The following is a 20,697-nucleotide window of genomic DNA, read 5'->3' as shown; positions in this document are numbered from 1 at the left end:
TAAATTTTATATCCCTAGAAGTTTTGTCTTCCATTAATGGACAAAACTGTGATTATGACATGAAAAAATAATTGAGTTTGAGTGTTTCATGCTTTCTGTTTCACTTATAACTCTCCCTGATAATTACTAACATGGTCTTTTAATTTTGTCCCTTTAATTTATTCAAAACTTGTTCAAAAGACACATTTCACTCCTTCCATTTTAAAAATTATAGGTATGATTTTATTCTGTTTAATTATGCAAAATTTATCTTATTTTAAGTTGAATTTACAATTTAAAACTTATTAAAAGACTTTTTACTATGAAATCAGTAAATCAAATTTTATAATGCTTTTTAATACATGCATTAAATGTAAAACAGTATGCAAACTCAAGAGCACCACAGCAATTTTGATAAACATGAATATTTTGTAATATTTAAAATATAAAAAATGTGTCCTCAAGCATTTATCATTTCTCCATGGTGAAAAACATTCACCTTTTTCTTTGATTTTTTTTAAGAGCAGGAGCTCCATGAGAAGAAACCTGCTTAGGTGTCCAAGGACCTGATACTACATGGTCCTAAACTAAGCCAAATAATACTAATCTAATAAAAAAATAGAAAAATATAGAGATAAAATGAGTCATAATGATATTTTGCTATACTTATAGGACAGTGCCTTGTTCAACCATCATCAGAGAAGCTTCTTCCTGCATAAATGGGAACAAATATAAAGATTCATACCCAGACATTATACTAGCTAGAAAGAGTAGCTCCTCTCCATAGAAGATGGAGAACATCAAGAAAACAAGACCCTCGGATGTAGGAGTTCCCTCTGTGTGCTGTCATTACCATTAATGAATAAAGAAACTGCCTTTAGCATGTTGATAGGGCAGGACTTAGGTGGGCAGGGAAGACAGAACTGAATGTTGGGAGGAAGAAGGCGGCATCAAGGAGATGCCATGGATCTACTGCCAGAGATAGATGTGCTGAAACTTTGCTGGTAGGCCACAACCTCATGGTGCTATACAGATTAATAGAAATGGGTTAAATTAAGATGTAAGAGTTAGCCAATAAGAAACTAGAACTAATGGGCCAAGAAGTGATTTAATTAATACAATTTCGATGTGGTTATTTCAGGGCTAAGCTAACCAGGTGGCCAGGAACTAGGCAGCAGGAACCAACAAGCCACCCTCCCTTCTACAGATTGGTGTTCCAACATATGCTGGCTAAATCCATGTAAAACCTGAGAGGGCTTGAAAGGGAATTCTAGAAAAAAAAATACAGAGTTTAACACAGCTTCTTGCTGTTTGTTGGCAGCTTGCTGCTGTTCCTTTAAGAGAGATTTTCCTGACTCAGCCACAGCAGAAAAAAAGCAGTGGTTTCAAAATGCTTTCTGGGATACTGGCATGAACTCTGACTCTTTCAGGCAGGAGGTCTGGCTACAGAGCACTTGAGTTAAGTTATGAGCAGACTGATGCAGCTTGCTTAACGGCAACATGGACTGACTGTGTGCCTGGAACTGGGGCACTGTGCATGGATCAGAGGCATAAGGAATACACAAGTAATACTATTTCCCTTCTCAGGCCTTCGGTGGGGTTGAAGATTAGATTATTGTAGTTACTGTACTATTATGATCTAGCCAAGCCAGTTCCTATACAAGACTTAGACTTCATAGAATAGAATGTTTATTAAAACGTTTAGCATATATTCCTTTCTTAATATTGTTTATGCTGGTTATAATTGTAATTATACTTGATATCTGTTCCTAATGTATATAGTATTGTATTGGGTTTGGAACTCTCTTATTTAAACAAAAGGGGGAGGTGCTGTGAGAGCAAATTCTGCTCCTTCAGCCAATAGCCTTTAAGATAAGAGCCTACTTGGGCATGGTCTCTTATAGTGTAAAAGCAGCTGTGAACGTGCACCCACTCTCTTGCTTCCAGCCCCTGCTTCTGGCTGTTAGAGTCTGTTCCTATTTGTGCAGAGGACTGTTATCTAGGACAGTGATCTGTAAGTTTTCCCCTCAAATAAATAACCATTTTTATTATTCATAATTCTGTATTTGTCTGGGATTGTTTTGTGACTTTTGTCATCAGCCCTCTAAATCAACATAAGCAGAGCTCATATGAATTTGAAGAGACTGAAGTAGCATTCTTAGAGCCTGCACAAGTGTGTACTAGGCCCTCTGTATATATATATTACAGCTTTAGTTTAGTGCTTATATTGGGTTTATAAGTGTATAAAGGAGTAGGTCACTGATTCTTAATCTTTCTCTTAGGCTCTTTTTCTTTCATTGGATTTTGGTTTATCTTATTATATTTTATTTTGCTATAGTTTTTAAAATAAATTAATCAATGAATGAATGAATGAAAACCTAGCCACTAGGATAAGGTTAACAACTGAACTGTCACATAATTTGGGGGAGAAGAAAAAAATTCAGGTTTCTCTAATAAAGTAACACTTGGTATATCAACCACTACAGTATAGGCCTCATGTTCAGGAATAGTTGGCCAACATATAGTGGACACCAGTTTTTTATGTGTTTTTATTTGGTTACAGGGTTTGAGGGATTCTATTGGTTTTATTTTGCTTTCTTGGTTTTTGTGGATTTTGTTATTACATTGTATTTTTGGATGCTTGTTGAGAAAGAATGTAAAGTTGGGTAAGTTTGGAAGGAAATTAATTGGGAGGGATTGAAAGAAGGGAATAATATGACCAAATGTATATTTAAGCTTAAAAACTCATTTAAATACTAAATATATAGTAAAACACAGGCACTTACACAAAGAGTGTGTGACACTTTTCCATATTCCATAGCTACACTACTCTAATGAACTGAAAAGGGATGGTCATTATTATATCTCTGCAAAGTAGTGTTCCTTGATCAAGATCTTCTACCGAACTCTGATAGTCACATGGTATTCTCAGCATCTCTAAAAGCACACCATCATTTTAAATTCCACACATGAGTAAATCATACAGTACATTTCTAGTTCTCTGTCTTATTTTAACTAACTTGATAATCTCCAGTTCCACATGTGTTATTACAAATGGAAGGATTCCTATTCACTTTCATGACTAACTGGCATTTCACTGCAAATTTGTACTTCATTTTGTTAAACCACCTATCATTTTATGGCTTTTGTGAATAGACCCACAATTAAGTCATGAGCTGAGCTGTTTCTTTGACATGCTGATTTTATTTCTGGGGGATATATATGCACTGTTGCAATTGCTAGCCATATGAAAAAAATATGTACATCATATATCTGACAAAAAGTTAATATACAGAGTGTAAAATGAAGCCTGAAATCACAAAAGTAAATTAAAAAAACTTATTAGAAATGAGCAAGAAATATTTGTGAAAATAATACCAAAGCTGTTGAACATACATCACAATAAAATATGAATCAAAGCATTATGACTATTCACTGCACTCCAGAAATAATAGCTAATACCGAAAATGCTAAAGATAAGTTCTGGTGACCATGTAAAGAACAGGGAGCACTGCACACTTTTCATAGCAATGTAAATTAGTAGTCATTTTGTAAACTAGTACATAATTACTCAAATAATTAAAATTAGAACTTCCATATGATCCACTAAAGTTTAATTGCCATAAACATGTAAAGAAGTTGTTTGATTTGCTTGCAATTTACTCCCTAATCAAAAGTAATTTGAGCACATTTTAATGAATACCATTTTCCTATCACCAATTCAAAACATATGTAAAGTAAGGCATCTCTAGCCTTCCATCTACAATAGCTAAAACTCACTGCTAATATTAGGAAATTAAGCAGGTTGTAATTCTAGTGGACATATGTTGCAAAGAAATGCACACACACACACACGTGCACACACACAAACACAAAATATTTACAAAAGGAAGGACAAGTATCACTTTACATTATGTTTAATGTAGCCAATCATAAAGATTTTTAAATATTATCTCACATCCTGATAATGTTTTAGTTTTTGCATGAAGTTAAGTAACTGCAAGTAAGTTTAGTGAGGTTAATAGGTCTGCTATGGAACCATATACTCACTGCTATATGATGTTGCCTCCTATATGAAGAATTTTATTATTGAACAACCATAAAATATTGACCATAAATGAGGGAAAGACTAAATGCACTGATGATGACAGTGAGAAAGGAACCCACCTTGAAGTTTCTATGTATCGGCTAGAATATTAAATTATTAATTACTCTTGTCAAAAATTAAAAGAAATAACCCAAACCATACATTTCAAATCTGATTTTATATTTATGTTTGGGACATACTAGTCAAAATTCTTAAAAGGTTCAAAGCTTTAGGTCCATTCTCTATAATATACATTGATTTGAATAAACTAATATTCACTGTTGAAGAACCCAACTGGTGCCCCTTCTTTGCTGCAGAAGACTACATCAAGGAAACTGGAAGTGGTGAGGAAAGCCAACTTTAGTAAAATGTTTAAAACACAGAGCACAATGCCTATTTTTAAATGTTCCTAACAAGGTGCATATACATATTTAAATTACAACTCAAAAAATGTAGCAAACCAGAGAAGACCTACTGTGAGAGGCTCCTAAATAAGTGGTGTTCTTCATGGAAGAGCACATTTGGCTGTGGAGATGCCTCCGCAATATGCAGAGGCAAAACACAGGAAATCAGTCTTACAAGATGCATATGAGGAACCATGATTTAAGATGGTAGAACACTCTACAAAAAAGTTATAAAAGGGTTCAACATAGTCTAGAGGTTGTGAGAATACCTTCCTATGTAGACTTACGAATGAGATGTAATAAGTAACTATAGGAATTATAGGTGTGTATGCACATGTATGCACACACTCACACACATATCTATGTAAGCAAGTAGGCAAATTGAAAATTTGATGTATTTGGTAATTTTATGTCAAATATTTGGGTATATTTTCTTTGACCTTAGTGATTTTCAATAAAGATTGAATATAATTACAACAATAAGTACAGAAAACTAACTTCAAAGCACAAGTTTTAAAGAACATGATGGTGACTATCTAAAGAAGGTACACTTGAAAGCCACTGGACTCACTTTTTCAACATCTCCAACTTATTATTGTCACCAACTTATATCAGATGCTCAGTATACACAAACTTAAAACTCTTTCTTCCGATGTACTTTTACATTGGCAGGTAAGCATATATAGCAACGTGCTTTGTGAGGACAGAAAACTAACTTTTTTTTCAAAAAAAATGTTAGAATGATCTTTGTGTATGTGTGTGTGCAAATCAACCACACTTACACATGGAACTTTCTAATGTGACTTGTTTCCACCTACCAGTTCCCTAAGAGACTCTCAGGATAATAGCAGGCACATTTTACGTATCAGGTTTTATTAGGATCTCTGAGTCATTTCTCTACATCAGAGGCAAAACAATGGCACTACCCTAGAAACCACTACAGCAGAACTCAGCGTATATTAAGGAGCTACCTATTGCATCAATTAGAGCATAGACCCAGGGAATGCATATTTTTAGCATGGATTCGAAGTGATTTTGATGCATAGGCCACTTATTGTTTGATTAAATTCCTGACTCCACATGACATTGCATTCTGCCAAAGAAAAGATTTCATTCCAATTACTTTGAAGAAGAAATGATTTATTGATAGGTATTGAATGATATTCTGAATTATTTAGAATCATCATAAACAGATAATAGGGTAACAATCTAGAAAGATTCTCAAAGGCACTCATCAAATCTAGAATCTAATGGTAGTGTCTGCCCCTTCAAACATCAGAGGTGATAATATAAGACAGCATGACCATCTCAGGCTTGTGGCCATCCATACCACATGAGCAAGCTGGGTGCTCTGTGACTCATTTCTCTCTCACGTCAGCTCATCTCTGCTGTCAAATATTGTGCAACCATTTTGGATTAGTAAAGCTTTAATCAATTCCAGAATAATGGTGAAAATTAGTCTGAGAAAAATTTAGTTGTCCTGTTTCGTCAGTTTATAAAGGGAAAATAGAAAGAAGTTAAAGGAAAATAATGAATTGATCAAAATATTATAACTGTTATAACCACCAAATTTATTTGTTGTCAAATTAAGGCTCTTAGTAAAATCATGGCATTTCACATGGTGCATTGTTCAATCTTTTAAATGAATGATTTTTTTCTCTTGAAGCAATTTGTTATCCTTCTGAGTTATCAAACCAATTAATCTGGAATTCTTCACTAACTGGGAACAGTCTCCGTCTTCTGTAAGTATAAATCATCTCTCTTATTAGTCCAGAAAACAATTGTGAAATCTTTGCAAGCCTGCCTTATCATGTATCTCTAAAGTGTTCTCACACAATGTGCTTGTTCACAGGAAGGCAGTCTTACATATGTGCAGACATGCTTTGACAGTCTGTGCTTTGTTTTGTGTATTTGTTATAAGTGAATGAACAAATAAAGTCTTAGATTGTTGTTGGAGGTTTTATACTTCTGAGTGATATTTTTAGATAATGTGAAGATATTTAGAGCAGATCATATATGCTTGTGTTTAAGTACCATGAAAAAATTATCATGTTGATAAAATGCCTGAGAGGAGTCAATTTTGTGCATGTAATCTATTTCAGGAATAAATGTCTCATCATTTCAACAAGATTTATTTCTTGTTTTCCTCTTTATTCAGTTTGAATTCCACAGACGACGATATAACTATTTATCAGAATAAATCTATTTTACCAACCCTTGTATTCTCGTGTCTAGAGAAACAACCTTCTTCCCACTTTCTTCCTGAATTCTCCTAACTGAATGTATCTAGTAGACATGGCAGCCTCATTCATTGATGTATTTGTGATTCCTGGCCCTCACAGACACTCAACAAAGCTGTCGTATTGGCTCTGGGCAGTTGTTCTCCCACTAACATCATATTCTCCTTCTTCCAAACTGCAACCGATAGTCTCACCCTCATTACTACCTAAAATATTTCTTGTAGAATTTAAAGTATAAAAGCCACCTGAACAAACTTCCCAGAAAATAACACACCTACTTTCATCTAGGCCATGCCACCTGTCTTGACTGTGTCTCTTGCCTTCTTGATGGCTATATTCTATTAATTACCCTTCTCGCTGGGAATCTCGGTAGCCAGATTTCTTTCTCCATGAACTGCATTGCCTCATAGTACACGCTGCCATGAACAGTTTTGTCTTCCTTGCGAGAGACTGAAATCCTGAGACAATGTTTCACCATGTAGTCCTGGATGCCCTAGAATTTCTTATATAAAAGAAATTTGGATTAAACTCCCAGTTATCCTCTTGCTTCTATCTACTGAGTGCTAAGATTACAAACATTAGCCACAATTACAATCTTTTACCTTACTTTGGGGTTAAAATAAACTATAATTCGACTTAAAAATGATATTGAGTAATTAGATATTTCCCTTTGTTTGCCGAGATTCCGGAACAATTACTGTAGTTGTCACAGTCCCAGTGAGATTGTTTATTCATCGCCAAAATTATCTATGTGTTACTAAGTCCAACAGTAAATTATTTACCCTTATCTTCTTGGACCTGTCAGAAATATGTGGATCAAATCACCACTACACCCTCTCAAATACTTTTCTTAACTTAGTCTGAGATATCATACTTTAATGTTTGTCCTTACATACTACCATCCACTCCCTGCTGTTCTCCCCATGCCTTTTCTTCAAACTGATCACTTGCCGCTAGAATCTACTCTCCTTGGCTCTTATTCACCCTTAGTTTAACATGTACAGTCACTTCCTAGCAGACCTCATCCGGTCTCATGTCTTACTCTCCCCAACTAGCGCTCTCATTACCAGAACTGATAAACTTTCAACCTGAAGTGGTATCCACAGTACAACTGCTAATATCCCAAAATCCACACATCTAAAACTAAGGTTGTGTTCTACTCTTGAAAGCTTAATTACTTTTACTACAATGATATTTTCCCCCTCAGTAATTATCAACACCATTGTCCCAGTTTATTAAGTGGAGAAAAACATCCTGAAACCCTCTTTAATGTCCCCGGGTCTACATATGCCTTGTATCTGTCATCAAGTCCTTCTGAACTTTGCTTTTAAAATATGTCCCATATCAGACCACATTTCCACACCTCTGCCAAAACACTTGAGGCAAAGGTGTTATTTGTCATGATGATCTTTTGCCTGGATTATGTCAGCGGTCTCTAACTTAATCCACATACCTCCCACCCATCTGCAGGAGGTGATTTGCACAATCATAAAACCCAAATCAACATCTCTCAAATCCTCCTCAGTATCTCTTCTGTACCCTGAGCAAAAGCTACCATCCTCACCCCCAACTGCACAATTCTCCTTGCCTTTCTTTCCACCAATCTAATGAGACAAAGTAACCAATTTCTAATTCCCTAGTAACAGAGTGGAGCAGGATTAGGTTTATCCTTGTTTCTTTGGTTGCCATAGTTTGTTTGTTGCTCTGGCTGCTGTACTTGTAATGGATCCCAGGATAGTCTTGAACCCTCAGTGTTCCTACTTCAGCCTCTCTAGTGCTGGGATTAGGACATGAGACACCACACCCAGCTGGTAATGGGCTTTAAATTGAATCAGGGGAAGTCCATCAATATATGTATTCACTTATAAGTAGCCATTTTAACTTCCATAATCGATAATATTAGTTACTGAGAATATATTATTGAACAACAGTATAGGAACTTCAACTGTTTACATAACCTCTTCAAGAAAATGTAATATACAAATAATGAGACACAAATTAAATGCAGCCGCCTCCAACCCTGGGAATCTCTGAAGGTACACAGAAAAAGAATTTGATCTCCTTTGAGGCGATACATGAATTTTCATTGAGAAAACAATATGGTGCGTGAAAATTAAAGAGAGACTGCAAGTGACAGACAAGGTGATTTGGGCCCATGGGAGGAAAAGAAAAATTTGTGCAAAGGTAACTAGAGGGTTTGCCTGTCCTGAGAGAGAATAAAAAGTAGGTTTTCTGAGTAAGAACTATGCTAGACTTTGTAAACATGCCTTTTCTTGTTTTAGGTTATTGTTTCTTTGTGTGTGTGTGTGTGTTTTGTTTGGTTTTGAAATAGGAACTCATGATCAGTCTGTCTCCTTCTTGAAAGTGCTGGGATTACAGTGTATGACTGCCTACTCAACTTTTAGGTATATAAAAAGCATCTCAAGGGGACAAGAAACCCTTAAAAGAGAGATTTTGGTTAAAGAATAATGTCAGACTTCTTGCGAGTGCTTTGTCTGAATATCTCTCTGTTTCTCTCTGTGTGTGAACATATGTGTGCGTACTATCTTTGTGTCTCATGCCAAAGGAGACCAGAATATGACATATGATTTCTAGAGTAGATGTTGGAAGTTCATCATAATGGTTATGGTATAGGTAAGGAACACATAAGATTAATGACAAATTTCCATCAACTGAAGATGCAGTGGGAAGCAAATGGAGAGGCACAGTCAGACGTAAAAAGGGTTTATGTATCCTCTTTCTAGGCAGACTTCTAGATATGCCAAATTACAGAAGATGCTGAGATATTTTTCCCCACCACAGTACACAGCAGTCACACGGAGATCTGCCTTGCCTCATTTAATTGCAGGTGAATCACAGTGAATCTGAGCTGAGCATGAAGAGTGTTCAACCTTTGAGCAAAAGCATTTCTTCTTGTGACATTATAGAACATTGACTAGAACAGCAGAGTAACCATGCCCAAGTCTTTAGGTGCCCAACTGATCAAACACATGTGATGCTGGATTTCCTTCTGAAATGCATGGATCCCAATGAAATGTATAGCTGTATTTCAGACATAACATGAATACAAGATATGAATTGATTTTTTTCTTCCCAGAATCTTTATGTTGACCTTCCAGGTTCCAGTATGACTGACAATATGTATAGAAAAGCAGTTTGTAGAAGTAATTAAAGCTAAATGAAATCTTGGGTTAGGGCTTGAATCATCTATATGTAAAGCCCTTATTAGAAGAATAGACCCTGGTTCTTTCTAGCCTCTCCTTCATTCCACTGTCTTCTCCTCTTCTGGCCATGCGAAAGAGAATGAAACTCCATGTGAAGACATACAAAAATATGACCATACAAAATAAATGAAAGAGAGAGACCTTTCCAAAAATCAAGCATGTATATTTCCCATGGATTTTCATTTTTTAGAATTGCAAATAAATAAATAAATCTCTGTTGTTTATGTGCTTTGCTGTGTGGTGTTTTGTTAAGGAAGTCCCAGTGTACCAACTGAACTAGCCTTCAAACAATTGAAGAATGAGGAAATTCTTTCACAAGCTCTAAATACAATGGCCATACAATGCAGCTATTTTGAGAGATAAACTGATGATTTAAGAACATCTCATTAAAAAGTGTCATTTGCTAAAACAGTCCCAGAGAGGAATTGTCTTATGGTTCCTATAAGAAAACAAAGCTATCACTCACAAGGGAAACAGAAATGTGTTTTATGTTCTTTTCTAAATACGGCCTCAGTTATGTTGCCAGAAATGAGTCCTCTGGAAGGAATGGAAAGAACAGATAAGATAAAAACCAAGCTAGAATTGTATTAGAGAAATTCAGACAGTGAACAAAGGAAATTAAGATACTTGTGTTGCACATGGAGGTGACTTCAGCAAAGGAAGAATACAAATATCAAGTAGATAGTAGGACTTATTCTGTGGACAGTCACCTTCTTTCCCCAGCTTCTCACACTAAGTCCAATGTGCTCGTGAGTATAGAGGCCATGGTGGCAGACACAGAAGTTGTGCATGGCTTAAACAATATAAATTTCTGAAACTTACCAAAGCTGACCTGGCTACCACTGCTGCTGAGTGCCAGATCTGTCAACAGCAGAAACTAACACTGAACCCCAGATATGGTACCATTTCTCACGGTGACTAGCTAGCAATTTGGTGTTATGTTCACTACATTTAACCACTTCCTTCCTGGAAATGGCAATGCTTTGCCATGAGTCTAGGAACCAAGTGCAAGAAATGGGAATGGTTCCACTCACCAGCACTCCTAATGACCTAATAGAGAAAAATTTACTTTCTGTTTCAGAAACCTTAAGTTCTGCTGGCCTAGATGTTTTGGTTTCAGAAAGGGAACACTAATGTGGGATGTCCTTCTGTATATGTGTTACTTGCATTGGTTAATGAATAAATTTGTTTTGGTCAATAGGTTAGTAGAGTAAAGCCAGACAGAAAATCCAAACAGAGATATAGAAAGAGAGTAAGCAGAGGCAGGGAGATGTAATGTAGTTGCCAAAGGAGAAAGATTCCGGAACCTTACCTGTAGGCCACAGCCTCATGGTGATACACAGATTAATAGAAAAGAGTTAATTTAAGATGTAAGATTTAGCTATGAATATGCCTAAGCTATTGGTCAAACAGCATTGTAATTAATATAGTTTCTGTGTGATTATTTGAGTCTGGGCAACTGAGAAATGAAAGAGCAGCTTCCGTTTACAGAACACTCCTTCCAGGAGCTACAATAAACAGTACACATTGTACTGGAAACCTGGGTTTCCCCTTGACCACTTTGGGCTTCTGATGTCCTTAAGCCAATAGGCTACTTACTGCTCTGGACTACCAGGGGAAAACTAGATTACTTATCTACTGTGGAAGTATAGAAGATTATGTCTTGAGTGCAGTGGATCATTTAGAGCTTATTTTGGTGTGACCACGTCTATTATTTAATTCAATGGAAAACTACAACAAGTCAAGCCAGGCACATGCAAAGGCCCAAGATCCTTCAGAAATAAAGGTATGGGTCAGTCCTCTTAAAAATAACCAAGACTAGCTAACGTTTCTACTAAGGATGGAGAAAATACAGAATAGCAAAGGAAAGTAGTTATATTTATCTGGTCATGTGACTAATTGCAGAAACATAGATTATAACCGACTCGAGTGTTTTTGTTCTATTTTGTTAACCTGTTTCTGCTTATATATACACATATCAAGTAATGTTTGTGTTTTCATATCTCTGTTTGTCATTTAATGTAACATCAGTTGAGAGAATGTCAATAGTTAACATATTTAAGTTATGAAACATTAAAGGAGTGGCCATTAAGGGGTGTTTTTCCCTATTCTAAAGTGCATAATGTGTTTGTGGCTTTATGCCAGATAGTAATGTTAAGTGGGATTATGAACTGGTTATTGATTTCATTTAGAAATTAAACATAGTTAAGGAGATAAGATTGTGTGCCAAGGTAACAGGAGGTATTCTTGTGATGACTAGTCTTGGTTCTCATCTTGCCTCAAATGGGATCACCTAATACCCAAGCACCTGGACAAGCCTCTGGAGAATTTTCCTGATTAGGTCATTTGAGAAAACACACCCTAAATCTGGGCCCCACTTTATGGTAGCAGCCTCCATAGAAAAAGAAAGAAAAGAAAAGATTTATTATTTTTTGTCCTACTGCCCTCACTCTTGCTGACAAGTTCATCTATCCTGTTCCTGAAACATTCATTCTCTGCTTCTATAACCCACTTCTTTGGGATTCCTACTTAGCCTGAAGACTGGAAGTTCTCTAGGACTTCCCTAGGACTCCAGCCCTATAGTGGTACTATGGAGACATTCAGTCTTTTGGTCTAAACAACTACTGGATCCTTCACCTTTCTGTCAGGAGACACGTAATGTTGGGTCATAGCCTATAAGTCCCTAACTCACTCTAATAAATCTGTCACACTTATACATCCATACATATTCTATAAGATCTGTTTCTTTAGAGAACCCTAATACAATGACTACGGAAGTGATAGAATCAGATCGTAATGATTATCTCTTAGAGCACTAAAGAAAAATAGAAACTTAGGATTCTATTCCTAGAGCAAATGCAAAAAAAAAGACATAGGTTAAAACTAGTTGAGAAAGACCATAGCCATAAAATGAATTTAAATGAAATGAAACACAAAGAAGAAAATGAAAACACACAAAAAAAGACAGATTAAAAACAAGTCGAGAAAAACAATGGCCATAAAACCAGCACAGAGAGGACTACTAAAGAAACTTGTTTCAAGGGCCTGGAGAGATGTCTCAGGAATTAAGAGCATTTATTGTTCTTTCAGAGGATCTGAGTTCAATTCCTAGAACCCACACTGGGTGGATCACATGCATAATTCCAATTTCTGAGGAATTAGAGTACTACTCAGTGTTAAAAAAGAAAACTATGACATCTTGAATTTTGCATGCAAATGGATGGAAATAGAAAACACTATCCTGAGTGAGGTAACCCAGACCCAAAAAGATGAATATGGTATGTACTCACTCATTAGTGGATTCTAGCCATAAATAACGGACATTGAGCCTATAATTCATGATCCTAGAGAAACTAAATAGGAATGTGAACCCAAAGAAAAACATGTAGTTATCCTTCTAGATATTGGAAGTAGACAAGATTGCCAGGCAAAAATGGGAATGAATTTTTGAAAAAAATAAAAACTGTTTTAGCTCACATAAATGACAGCAAATATAACTTAGGATCTAAAGCATGGAATAATGGCTGATATATAGGAAAATGCAAATACTAATTTTTCTTTTAGCAAAGTTCTAAAAAGACAGTTGGCATTTAAATATAAAGTAATATGTTTTGTGGATTATTAGACACAGAAACAAAATACAGAAGACAAAGAATGGTGGGACAATAAATCATAATGTATCATTCTCTAATTTGTGATCTTTTATTATATTAAGGTGCAATTCATAGTGATATGCTAATGGTTTACATTATGATTGCCATGGATGTTTGATACATAAGATAAAAAAATGATTAAGCTTTTCATAAATATAAATTTTCTTTGAAAAAATGCATTATAATAATATGATTAAAGGCCTAATAGAGGAAATAAAACAGAAGACTTAAAAACCCAAAGAGGATAATGGGACACATTTGTATTCTTAATTCTGGAAAACATTGAAACACAATAACATTTAAATTCAAGAAAAACACACTTAGGTAGTTGATGGACTCAAGGATAAGATATAACCCATAAGAGAGAAAAGGTCTGACTGCATTGCAAATGAATAAACCCATTCTACTACAGAGGAGAAAGTTGTCAGTGAAATATGTATGCAAATTATGAATTCTGATATTGATTCTTGTTTACATTGGAACTGAACAAGGAAAAAGATACAAGTTAATGGAAGTCATGTTTTTTGATTGGGGGTGATTGTCGAAGTTACTGATCTAGTTGAGACAAAAGTATCCGACAAAAGCAGTATAAGGAAGGATGCGTTTTGGTTCACACCGTGAGAGTGCAGACCACAAAGGCAGGAAATCTGAAGAATCTGGTCGCACTGTCAGCTTAGTAACCAAGCAGCAGGCAATGAAAGTTGTTCAGCTCAGATTCTCCATTTTAACTCCTAAGTCCAGCCTGTGAAATTGTGATACTCACAGTTAGGTGAGCTTTCCCACCACAACTAATTTCTTATCTGTAATCCCTCACAGTCATTTGCATGAGCTTGTCTGCTGGGTGACTCCAGATTTTTTCAAGTTAAGAATCAATATAAAACATTACCATGGGCAAATATTGCTAGAAGAGGAGAAAACTAGACTATCCACATAATACTGAACTAAAGACACAGAGAAATCAGGGAAACTTGTATTTGACTTAGTATAAATGTAAATTATCCTTCATAAGAATATGCATATGTACTTATTAATAAACATACATACACCTGCTTGTGAAAGCCTAAAACTATCCTACTTCAAGATAATTGAGCATATCTACCAACTATAGTGGGGGTTTTTATGTACGATAAATCAAGAACCAGGACCCTTGGTGAAATAGTTGGTTCTAATACTAGGTAAGGGAATCTCTAGCATGAGCCACAATATGTAGTGGTATAAAATGAACCCTTGCCTTCCCCATGTAAAACAAATATAAAGAAATAAAATATATAAATATCAAAAATTAGGGATCTAAAAAAGGAACTCAGGAGTCTCCTGGAAGAGCCACCAGTGGCCAAAATTGGGAACATTTGATAACATATCAAACATTACTGGGGTATTAATCAAGTAACAAAATCTAAGTCCATAAGTACAAAATGACAGAAATATATCAGTGAGTAAATTAATAAATGAGGGGAGGGATAACAAATATCATGCGTAGAAGAATTTCAAGTAATTTAAGTAGCATTATTAAGGAAGCAGGCAATAATTCCTCCTTCCTTAACTGTGCTCTGCACAAAGCAATTTCTCTATAAATCCAACCTGTTAAATAGGAATAAAGAACAACTTTATAGTAAAGGAACTGAAAATTGCTTCATCAGCTAGGTATTTGTGTTGAACACTCATTGTAATAGATGCTCCCTCAAAAGGAGATGATGAAAATGGTAGTTGACTGTTCAGGTCTTCCTCTTCAAATGTCTAAAAAGAGACTAACATCAGACTAATCCCAATTCAAAGAACATCCGTAAATGAACCAGTGTCCTGGTCTGCTTCCTATTGCTGTGATAAACACCACAACCAAAAGCAACTTGGTTCACTTCAAATGGGTGGGGGGGGGGAGGTGTCATCTTACAGTTTGTAATCTATCATAAAAGGAAGTCAACACAGGGACTTCAAGCCAGGGACTGAAGCAAAGACCAAGGAGGAACCCTGCCTTCTTGCTTGCTTCTCCAGCCTGCTCACTTTGCTTTCTTGTACAGTCCAGTTTCAAATGCCCAGGAAAGAGTCTAACTACAAAAGGCTATGCCTTCCCTCAAGGATTTGCAGTCAGGAAAATGCCCCACAGACACACCCAGATGTCAAACTCTTGGAGGCATTTCTCCAACTAAGGTTTCTTCATCTCAGATGTATATGTAAGTTTATGGGCAGTTGGCAAAAATTAACTGTGACACATGATTATGCAAGGTTTTTAAAATAACTAAAAACAATATAGTGACTTTTTTCCATATATTATATTAAATTCCTTGAAAGAGAAGGCACTGGTTAAAAGACAAATTCAATTAAAACAAGGAAGCACTGTTCCGCTTTCAGCAAATACGCAGTAACAGAATCCAGACTGACACTGCCACCCTAAGCAGTGAAAACAGCTATGTTCCATCAAATCTTTCATCAGTTTAGGCTCATGAGCCATGTAGCAATGGTCCCTAAAAGAAGCCAGAAAATGAAGACAATACCATCATTGCCTCTAGCCTATCTTGAGACTTTCCTGAAGAGACAATGCTAAGTTATGTGGGTTCTGAGAGAGATTCTTCAGTACCCAGAGTAAAGGGGAAATACCTGCATGCAGAGAGCATGTCAGATCTACAGTTGATCACCCTTCAGTCTTCAATAACTGTTGATTGCCACATGCTTTTGAGACCAGGAAATGAAGAGTAGCAAAGAATCAGTCATAATAGTACCAGAGACTGAGGGACAGGTGATGGCGTAAATCACAAACAATCCCAAACCAGTTTGGAGTTATGATTAATAGAATGGTTATTTATTTAAAGGGGAAAAAACTTACAGATCACAGTCCCAGACAACAGCCCTCTGCGCAATCAGGAAGGGAGCCTAGTTGTCAGAAGCGGAGCCGGAAGCCAGAGAGCGAGCGGAGGGAAGTGGCCGCATTTTTAAAAAGAAAGACCACGCCCCAATGGGCTGGCATCTCAGCGGCTATTGGCTGAAGGAACAGAAGGAGCTCCTGCAACAGACAGGAAAAAAAAAAATAACACTTCACAATTCTTGAGACACTGAATACAGAGAACAGCAACATACTGTTTATGGACTGGATCTTAAAAGCAACAATCTAGAAAGATTAGAATGTTTCTGGTTAATTTAAATGAATTTCAAGAGGGAAACTGAATAAGAATATTACAGAAGTACAAAATGTTGAAACCCAAAAGAAATTCAAGTTAATGCAACCTAATTAAAGTATCAATAAATGTGTTAAGATGCAGGAAGATGTAATCCATAATTTCGGAAAACAATTAGTTGCTCAACATCAACTAGCAAATCATAGAGGTGATAAAATGGTGAATGGGATATTAAAAATTATAAGTTTGATTTTCAAGTTCACAGAGCCAGAAGACAATGGTCACATTAAGAGGAACATGAATGATCTAAAGATTGAAATCTATGATGTTTTAAATTTTATTTATACATGTCCATTGGTATTATGTTGTACGTATGTCTTTTAAAGAAAAGAAATAGTTGAATTGAATTTGACCAATCTGATGGAAAGAGTCCAAAATAAAATGCATGAATAAAATAACAGTAATAATAAATACATTACAAATTAAAGAATCTTATTACATATTTAAGTAAAGACATTAAAAGGATATAAAGTAAAGAAAATAACAATTTCTCATTATCAAAATTTAAAGAAAATTATGAACATTTTTGTTTTGAGAAACTTGAGCATAAGAAATATGATGTAATCTATAAGTTATATCATAGCAGCAATGATAATGAAAACTTCACCAGCAGCCTGTGGAGAAAGGCATGTTGCTTCCAGAAGAACAAAGATACAAGTGACAAGTGTCTTCTCATTAGAAAGCACAATAGCCAACTCAAGAAATAGAACTCTTAAAACTCTGAAATGAAACATAATTCAGCCTGAAGGTCACATGTAGAGAGTAGCTGTCAAGAAAAAGAAAAAAGACTTTCTCAGATACACAACTGAATACACTCACAGCTGGCAGAACATGCCCTGCTAAATCTGACACTTCTTCAGGTAGAAACAGATTTGCATTAAGAACTAGAGATACACAAGTACAGTTGCACTCAGGAAAAAATATTTTAATAATTAGGGAGCTTTTAAAGAGAAATGACTGTTTAAAGCATAGTGAACATCAGGGTGTACTGAGCTTTATTCCAGGAATTGTAATGTGTATGATGTTAGAATCAGCAGCAGCTAAGCTGCTGAAAACTACTGCTATGGGGTTTTCACCTTCACATGAGATAGAAAAACCTTACTTGGAAGTTAGCAGCTCACTAAAGTTTACTATTTAACAATTATTAGCTAAATATGCATAGTACAAATCACAAACAGTCACCAAGAGAAAACACCAAAATTTATAACCAATAAAAGAACAAATACAATTAAATTATAGAAAATATGCAATAAACATACGACAAAAATCAAAGGATCATAATACATGTGGCAAAAGGAAACAAATGGCAAGAGCAAATTGGTAGCTCAGCTCATCAATCATATGAAATATAAATTGTCTGAACATTCCAATTGTCAGGCATAGTGTTTCTGATGAAATATAAAAGCAAGCCCAAACTACAATGTATATTATTACTTTAAAAACTCACTTCAATTGTTAAAATGCTAATAAATTAAAAGTAAAGATTATCTTTACACATTTAGTAACCTTAACAAATTCATGGAAAATGTTAATAGTATCTAGAATACATCATTTGGATTCACCTATGGGGAATAAAAGCTTGAATATGAAGCCTACTTCACAGAAGGAATTTCATAACTAGTATTGTAACCCCAATCTGAAGCACATGATAAAGGGGAACTTCAGGCCCTGAGCAGAAACTTCTGTTGTTTTGCTAAATAATCATGTTGTCAAACTACATTCTATATAATTATATTTAGATTTTGTATCCATAGATTTCTGCTGTTCTCTGATCAAAAAAAGCTTTTGGCTGTGGGTAGAGGTAAATGCAGAAACTAATAACTGGTCAAAGTGCCAGGTATAAATAGCTTGAGGACTCAACTGCATATGTGTTGTCTATATCCATCTCCCATCATCCAAGTATCAGAGAACTTCACAGACCATAGTTCAGAAAACAGTAAAAGAGCCATCAGATGAAGAGGGAAGCTATGAAATGCTAACTTCAAGATACAGTATAGCTGTTGCACATCACAACTCATAGAAACCTATGAAGGATTTGCATTAGATCAAGCCAAAATGGACAAACTTCAAGATAGAGAGAGGAACAACCTTCAAGACCAACCATATTAGAGACACTGTTGATAATTCATAACTTCCGAGAGAGGATAATTCACTGTCCTTGGAAGACATGGCTACTGACAAGGTTCTCTTGCCATGGTAGATGGTCATTCACTCATGGGTAGCACTAACTGGACTCAGAGATGTTAATAGCAAAGAATATCTTATGATACAAAGTTAGAAAAGAGATGGAGTATAGGAAATCAGGAGAGTTGGAGGCAAGTAATATTGTGTTATTGTAACAAATATATATCGTATAAATGTATTAATCTTCCAAAGAATAAATGTTGGGGTCCAGCATTAATGGAGTTCACGTGTTCAAAGGTAGGGGTATATGGTTTAGAAAAATTAAGTAGAAGGAACAGAAATATAAAAGAAATACTGAGACAAAAGGCAAAACCAGGAGGACAATCCAGTAAATACCGAATATGCCCATGTTTATTTTCCATATGCTTTTATACCCCATTTCAAAAGGGGGTAAAGAAGAAGGCAAAAGACTGCTTTAACATGAAATAAGGAACACACAGAGCAATTATGTGTTTCAATACCTGAAATATAAAGAAACCATATAAGCATTCTGTTGTTTAGACAAGACATACAGTTACTACACTTAGACCAAACATTTTCTAGGCAATCATTCCCTGGGTCAAACCTCCTGTCATATCCTTGAAAGAACAATAGGCTTGAATTCTCTGACCTTTGGTCAGGGCAGAATGGATCCACTTCGTGGGCTATCTCAATACCCAAAACACCAACTAACCATACCCTAGGTCATGATATCTTGTCTATAGCCACACCTTAAGTCAATAACATTGAAAGAGCAAAAGTAGGCTTAAACTCTCTGACCTTCAGTCAGGAAAGAGCAGACTCAATATATATGGATGGTCTGAGAGGACATCTCAATGAAAATATTCTGCTATTGGAGGATGATGTGGTAGGTTACAGACATTGTTAAACAGAGTAAAGATCACTATGAATACAGTGAAGTATTACCATTGACCACTGCTGGATTCAGGACAGAGTGCTATGTGATAATTCTCCATCATAAGCATCCAATAAATATTTCTACAATAGTGTAATGTATAGCAATAACATGTGACATATTGCCTATCACACTATCAGACATAGCAAGCAACATTTCTCTGATCATCATATAATGACTTAAGTTGATGCTTAAACCTCAACAACAAAAACCTTTAGTCATTTGATATTTATTTTTATGTGAACAACAATAAAATATTAATGTTATCAAAGCAAGAAATAGATGAAAAGAAGTAAAGTTATCTCTATATGTAAATCACAACTATTTGCATATTGAAATTCTTTGGAAATCTATATAAAATATATTATGACTAATAAATAAGAATATAAAATAAATACAAAAATCTGTTGCTATAACTTAGCAATGAAAACAATATTTGCTTCCAGAGACCATTCCAAGAGACAAAGGAGCGATAATATAAGAAAAAGGGTCAAGACCATTTTGGTGATATTCACAGAAACAGCTGACCTGAGCTAGTGAGTGCTCCCTGACTCTGGAGTGATATTGGGAAACCTGCATAGAACCTAACTAGGCCCACTGAATGTGGGTGACAGTTGTAAGGCTTGGGTAATCTGTGGTGCCACTGGCAGTGGGACCAGAATTTATCCCTAGTGCTTGAACTGACCTATTAGAGCACATTCTCTTTGGAGGAACACCTTGGTCAGCCTAGATATAGGGGCTTGGTCTTTCTTGGAAGTGAAGTGTCAGACTTTGTTTACTCCCCATGAGAAGCCTTATCTTTCTGAGGAGTGGATGGGAAGAATGGGGAAGTAAGAGAGGAGGGAGTAGGAATAAGGATAG

The sequence above is a fragment of the Arvicola amphibius genome, chromosome 1 (assembly GCF_903992535.2).
Source record: "Arvicola amphibius chromosome 1, mArvAmp1.2, whole genome shotgun sequence".
Classification (NCBI taxonomy): domain Eukaryota; kingdom Metazoa; phylum Chordata; class Mammalia; order Rodentia; family Cricetidae; genus Arvicola; species Arvicola amphibius.
This window is presented reverse-complemented; position numbering follows the sequence as displayed.